The sequence below is a fragment of the Salvelinus sp. IW2-2015 genome, linkage group LG25, assembly GCF_002910315.2.
Source record: "Salvelinus sp. IW2-2015 linkage group LG25, ASM291031v2, whole genome shotgun sequence".
Taxonomy (NCBI): domain Eukaryota; kingdom Metazoa; phylum Chordata; class Actinopteri; order Salmoniformes; family Salmonidae; genus Salvelinus; species Salvelinus sp. IW2-2015.
Window position 1 is genome coordinate 9,783,418 of NC_036865.1, and position 7,655 is coordinate 9,791,072.

Genomic DNA, 7,655 nt, shown 5'->3' on the forward strand with positions numbered 1-7,655 from the left:
TCTGCCGCCATCGCTTCATATTTCAGCATGATAATGCACGGCCCACTGTCACAAGGATCTGTACACAATTCCTGGAAGCTGAAAATGTCCCAGTTCTTCCATGGCCTGCATACTCACCAGACATGTCACCCATTGAGCATGTTTGGGATGCTCTGGTTCGACTTGTATGACAGCGTGTTCCAGTTCCCAACAATATCCAGCAACTTCGCACAGCCATTGAGGAGTGGGACAACATTCCACAGGCCACAATCAACAGCCTGATCAACTCTATGTGAAGGAGATGTGTCATGAGGTAAATGGTGGTCACACCAGATACTGACTGGTTTTCTGATCCATGCCCCTACCTTTTATTAAAGGTATCTGTGACCAACAGATGCTTATTGTTTCCAGTCATGTGAAATCCATAGACTAGAGCCTAATGAATTTATTTCAATTGACTGATTCCCTTATATGAACCGTAACTCAGTAAAATCTTTGAAATTGTTGCGTTTTGCGTTTCTATTTTTGTTCAGTATAATTACTTGTCAGCCAGCAACGTTCGCCTGTAAAACGAAAAGCAGACAGCCAGCTCTAGCAAACACCATAAAACGAATCCACTAATTGCAGGCAGGAGCCAATATTTAGGGTATTAAGCCCAAGGACACACACAGACACACAGCACATGGGGATTTTTAATTATATCAAGACACAAATGGGAGAATCTGCTACCTGCTACAGTTCATACAGAGCAGAGCATAACCAGTTCCAAATAAACTGTCATATGATAAACCAGCTAAACTCAGGTTAACATGTCAGAAACAGCTTTATTCACCAAAGCTATTTGCATGTACAGGAATTTAACTCTGTGAAATGGTGCTGCCACTATAAACAGACTATACAGACCAAAAATATATATAGATGCAGAATTTCCACAGATCCACATACAGTGTGTACACTATATGAACACTATAAACTAAATGATGCATGTAAGAGATGTGCAAAGAGACATGTGCAGTTCTGGGATTAGTAGTGTAGAGTGCAAAGTCCATGGATGAGAGGATCATCATGGACCAGGTGACCGGTTGGTGAGGAGCGTGCAGGGCCTCGATGGAGGGCAGGTGGCAGCCAATGACCCTCTCAGCAGACCGCACAATCCATTGCAGTGATCGCAGAGGTGAGGATGGATTTTATAGTAATTGTCTGATTGGGAACTACCATTGTCTATTAATTACAGAATCTCAAATTATTTCAATTTGGCACTGGAAGTTTTATTGTATACATTCAGTAATACAGGAGTCAAATCGCAATCGGGAGTATAATCAGATCAGATGTTATCAGCAAGCCAGAGCCATCTGTGGAAAGAGCACAAGTAGAACAAAGATATAAGTGCAAACAGATAATAAATGTATCATTCAACATAGAATCCACCTAAAACAATGGCATGAGCTCTGTCCCAATGAATTTCTGCTCAACTCCTCACTTCCTCTCTACACGCAACCTTCTCAAAACCCGGTTTTAGGAGGCGCGATGGTCAGTCCTTGCATCCATAGCTCTGTGTATGAATTTGAGAGTGGTTACATTTCTCTGGCCCCATCCCTCAGCYTTTTACCAAAACAGGGGCTGCTGATTACCACTTTAAGAAACACATACATGAGCATACATCAATGTTTAATTACACATGACTAATAGGAGTGCAGCGCCATACCTTTAGCTCCCAGGTGCAGCAGAGCTGACACACTAAAGATGAAGTTGCAGAAGATGTCTTGACCACCCTCTGGCTGTTCTCCAGTGTCCCAGGCACTGTGGAATTGCCCTGTACCAATCCATGCCATATGTAATTCAGCATCACTCAGTATTGAACAGCCTGCTGTCATTTTATGCCCAACCCACCTCGTGGAGAGATATCTTCCTATAGGTTTTCACTTCATCCCTTACCTACACTACTCATATTGTTTGGCAATGACTATCACATACAGTACATTCAGTATAGAACCATCCTCTGTATAGAACCATATTTTTAACCAATAGACAGCAGCTGGTCATTATCCTCCCTATGTGACAAATGTCCTATGCACAATGCCTCCATACAGTGTCCTAGAAATTAGAGGAACTCTCAGTACCACTCATGATTAAGTTACGGGGGTGATTGGTGGATGTCACGGTTACCTGCAGGAAGTCCCTAGGCTGCTGTGCATAGAGGAGAGCCAAGGTAACCGACTTGGAACAGAATGGACTCCTGTATCTCCTGTCTCTGTCATCTGAGCAGAGAACAACTTCACTGCCACATATTAGTGACAGTGGACCTGTATGAAGACAGGGATGGAGATAGAGAATTAGTTTGAGGTCATTCTTATTTATTGTAACTGCACAACAACTGACAAAGTAAAAGTGATCAAATCTTTATTTCAATCAGATTCTATCTCGAAGTATGTGGTTAACGGTTTACAATATTGGCTATTATTTGGTTCAGAGCCTGACTGGCTCCCCCTCCTCAATCACTGACCTCTTCCCCAGTGAGAGTCTGCCCTAGCTGTTCTCACCCGCCTCCCCCCTCTTCTGCCACCCAGTCATGCTGGTCTTCCAAGTCCTCATCCTCTACTAAACCCCTCCTAGACTTAGGGATAATGCTCTTAGTTAAACCAGCTTGGCTTTGGTTAAACCACATGGTTAAATGTTAGCTAGCTAACGTTAGCTAGTTAGCTTCCTAGCCTGCTTTAATAAAAGAAGACCAAATAACTACCTACTTCCATTTCAATAGTATATATCATAGTTGATTAGCTAGCTAGTTGGTTAGCTAGTTTCTTTACTAAAAAACAATCAAACTTACCTTTCTATAATTGTCAGTCATTGTTCACCTTTAATCGTTCCCTTTCATCTCTATGATAAAAAAAATCAAGTTAGAGAGCAGTCAAGACTTGATTGGTCCAAAAATGTGACCAATTGCGTTTCATTGGCTTGAATTTCTCCCCATTATAAAATTATATCTTCTCAGGATATCTTCCCTTTGATAGCAGCAGGGTACAAAGTCCAAACTGATGCCCATTAGGTCCAAATCATTGATGTTAGGGTGACGTCAGGATCAAATCACACACATTTCTTGTGTTCCTACTCCTAGAGAAATAACCTGTGATGTTATCAAATGTCAACCTCAACAAAAGACAAGTTTCTGCTTTGCAAAACATGCAATGTGATCACAGATCTATAATGAAAGAGTCACAGAATGACATTTGCTGATTTTATCACCAGCTTGACAAGCCACAAAGCTCCCGCTCAGTCATTTTAACCAACCAGGTCTGTTGTTCCACAGTAACAGGGGGCTTTGGATGCAATTCTCTCTACAGGTACAGTACTCTCAAAGCAAAGAGAAAACAAGGCATGGCCGGTTGGCTTTTTCCTCCTACCTCCCGCAATGCACTCACAACGTACTGTAATTTACTACAATKATTTTTATTTTTTCTGCATCAAAAGCAGCTTGAAGCAAGTTATGGAGTTGTGTGTGGCAGGGGGCTAATTTATATGTTTAGTGCAGCAGCCTATCTGTGTTCTCAAACGGGGAAGGCAAGGGACAGGGGAGGGAGGGTGACTGCACCGCTCCATGCCTGGGAGTCATCAATCACAAACCGCAGTCAACTGGATGAGCAACACAGGGATTCCATTCTCAATCAGCTTGCCCCAATGCCTCTCTAACTTACCTGTTATCACTTAATTTACTGTATGTACGACTATGAGTCCCCTTCAGTTAAGACTGTTCCTGCTTTTTATCCTTCACTCTTTGCAGTGCATATTGTACAGGCTTATACTGAACTAAATCTGATTTCAATTAGTATACAATTAACAATCACACATACAATACAGACAAAATAGTCATGTAAAAAAGCACTGCTATTGGTGGTGTGGTGGTGTGGGGATGAACAGGTTTGAGTTTAGGGGATCTAGACCGGGGAATAAAAATTAATCCACTTTGGGAGCCGTTGCTAGGTTACATTCAGTTTAACAGAATAATGATCCGTCCTGGTTTAAACTGGTGAGAAATATGCCTCTACTATTTCTATTTTAAAAAGTTTTGAAGATGTGGCGTATACCAATGATATAACAGATAGATATCCACAAAAGACAGAAATGTGTATGTTTTTCTCGCCTCCTCCAAGCTGTCGCATTGCATGACAAAACAAAGACAGACCATGGACACAGGACAAAGTGTGACAGATGCTATACGTTTTAATGGGTATAAACATAACATTAGTTAGGCTAAAGCCTGGTTTTGATTCGTGGCTGCATGGGTTTCTGCCATCGAGTACGTCAAATGATGGGAGATGACAGCATAAACGTTACTTAAAGAGCATCCCTTTATCTCTGAACATTACACCCTTGGACAGATGACCTTGGAAAAGAAGGATAGAAGCGAGAGTAAATAAATAACAAAATGTTGGCCTATCTTACGCCTCCGGACTGCATGACTAGCTGTATTGTGTAARGCTCATTTGTAGTTGGAAAAGAACAAACACACTTTATTACTCTTAAAATAGTCAACCAGATAGTTGCCATTTAGCACAAGCCTTTTGTGAGTCATCATACAACACACTGCACCACAGAAGGGTTAAACAAGCCCTTTTAAAAATGTTAGTAATTAGGGTATTTTAGTCACTGTAAGTCAAACATTTGTAAAATAACTGGAGACATTCACGCCAAGACTGAATAAATAGGCAAATGAACCTACATTACATCCCATCCACTTGATACACTAAAGAGAAGCACTTTCACTGCTGATGTCCACAAGGTGAACAAATGTTTCATGTTGACACTTGAGATGTGGAAAAACTGTCAGGTCTCAATACATGGAAAGAAATTGAGAAGAAACTAATAATCTGTCTATTGCCATACTTTTAGGAATACAAATCATGATATTTYAGATTAGATTTATATGAGGGAGAAAATCTATATTATCTCAATTTGAGATCAGTTAAGTTATTTCATGTTGTCTACAGCGCTCAGTAAAGTAATCCTATTTTTTATCCTGTGTATTGAAAAGGGTATTAGGCTATGCATAGCCTATATTACATAATCTCCTCACTAGGGAGTCAGGCTTTGATCTGAATGCCAACCCATCCCTAAATTCTCATCTACTGTAGCATTGTGACGTTCCTCACATTGCACACTGTGGTCACATGATTAGGGCCATGATTTGAAACAAAAACTATTGATGTCCCTGACTGATGTACAAATAAGGCAGTCTAAATGGAAATGGTTCTTCTTCAACTGGCAGGGAGGTGATGACATATCTTCAAATGTCTAGGGTGGAAATAGCATTGAAATCTTTCTATTGCATGCAATCGTCTGGCAGCTTTAATAGAGAAATGTTTGGGACAGACAGTTCAAACATTTGGAATTTACAAAATCTTTTCATATCTACTTGATGAACTGACTGATCGTCTATTTACCTGGAGATATTCCCACAGGACTCAACACCAACACAGCTGATAGAACATCTGATTCATCCAATCATCCAATCTGATTCATCCATCTGATTAAGTCAGTTGACATGTGTTCATCAATGGATTTTGCTCACCCTGTCTCCACACATTGCATTGAGGTGTGTGTTATTTATACACAACTCAATATTGTACACATAGCCTATAATACTGCTGTCACTGTCTCATGGGAGGGCTCAGAGGCTGCCTATGCTGGAGTAAAAGCATGGTATTAATATTGCAATGTGGGAGGATCATTGCAGGAAGACTCAGCTCTATTTTAACCTCCACTGTACTTTATTATTTACTCATTTCTGCAATGTGAGCAAATTATTACTATGGTTAAAAGATGAACTGAACAGAAGTGAAAGCAATATAATAAGCGATGCTTCTGTGGTTGGAAGTACAACCGCTACAAAAATTGGGAGAGTACTGACTGAGTCATTGGGCTTTTTCTTGCAATCGATAAATAAACACAGAGAAATTCAGTGACAGAGATTTCCATCCGCCTATTGACAGCAGCAATTATAGAATGTATCCTCCTGAAAGGGTCAGCAACAGTGTGAGATAGAAGGAGCTGGCTGATGATTGGCACAATGCACTTCGGCACTCATTGTCAATGGTGATGTGAAGGACAAAACGTTTGACATTGATGCTGGGCTGGGGGATAGGGGAGGGGGCAGAGGCGGTGCTGTCCCTAGACAGCACAGGTATTCTGTATGAGACATACAGAATCATACAGTCATACAGATTTAACAATGAATAGACCCCAGATGTCAAACTCATAATCTGCGCTCCTGTTCCCATCTACAACAATGAACATYATATGGCATTCTAACTATTCAAAGGTGTTGACAGCAAGTCTCGAAAAGTGTGTACAAAATTAAAGAGCTGCAGGATATAACAACATAGAACACCTTATCACTTCCTCTAAAGCGAAAAACATTCATTTATAATMACTTTTCATGTCGACAGGCAGTGTGGTTTGCAAAACCCCTGAAGACAGAGTTTAGAAAATGCCAAAGCCTTAATTTCCTGAGTAATTTGATTCACCACATGCACATTGTGCACATTAATATAAAAAAATGCTCTCCAAAAGGGCTGAAAGGAGTCCATTAATTGTAGACAAGGGAGTGGGGGTTGCATGGTTCAATACCTCTGGCTTATTAAAAAGGCGTCTTACCAGGAATCTAAATGTCAAAAGCCCTACAGGGAGGATCATGAGGATCCACAAGGAAAACAGGTGAGGAAACAAAGATGAGGGAAATGCAGCAGGAAAATAATATTAATGTTGTCTGATGTTTGTTTACAGGATATGAGGCAGACGCTCTGTGACTGGAGGCGTTAACTAACCAGTGTCTGGATGAACAAACACAAGGTGGTTTGTGAATGCAATCTGAATAGTGCTCTGTATTACACATCACTAATACAGTATGCTTGTGTGTTAATTGTGTTTATTGTTTCAAGCTTTTCACATCTCCTTGAAGGATTAAATACAAGAGGATGAGGCATTATGTTGCATCTAATTGAGGGTAACCAAGGAAACTAAAACAGACCCATCCTCTAAATGTTCCCACCCAGTTCTGAAAGCACTAAAGTTGACTATCAACAACATGCTCAAATAGATACTGATAAAAGCCACATTGCTAGAGGAGAGAAATATATCATAGATCTAGACCAGTATCAAATACGATACTATAGCACCATTCTTTAGAGGAGATTAAGTTATAATCATAGATCTAGACCAGTATCAAATAGATACTGATAATAGCCACATTGCTAGAGGAGAGAAATATATCCTAGATCTAGACCAAATACAACTTTCCAGTGAGTTCAAGAGTTCATAAGAAGTTGGCAAAATATGAGGATGCATTCCATATCAGTGTGCTGCTCAATTTGAACTATGACCATTCCGACTGATAGCTTTTGGTGGTACAGTATTATGACAGGTCTTCAGGCCTATGACCTTGGCACTAAACAACCATATTTTCTTACTGCGTATTGCTCTGCTGCCTCTCTCGTCATCTGGCAGCCACTGGCAGGGTCACATTCAGAACTCAAATCCACTGATGACAACATGCACACACAGAGCAACGCCTGCAGTATACCAGCTGTATGTGCGCAGTATAAAACGTTGCATCCCCAAGCTGCACATGGCTCCCCGGCTGCCAAATCAAGTCATATTTAAACAACAGCCACTTTGTGATA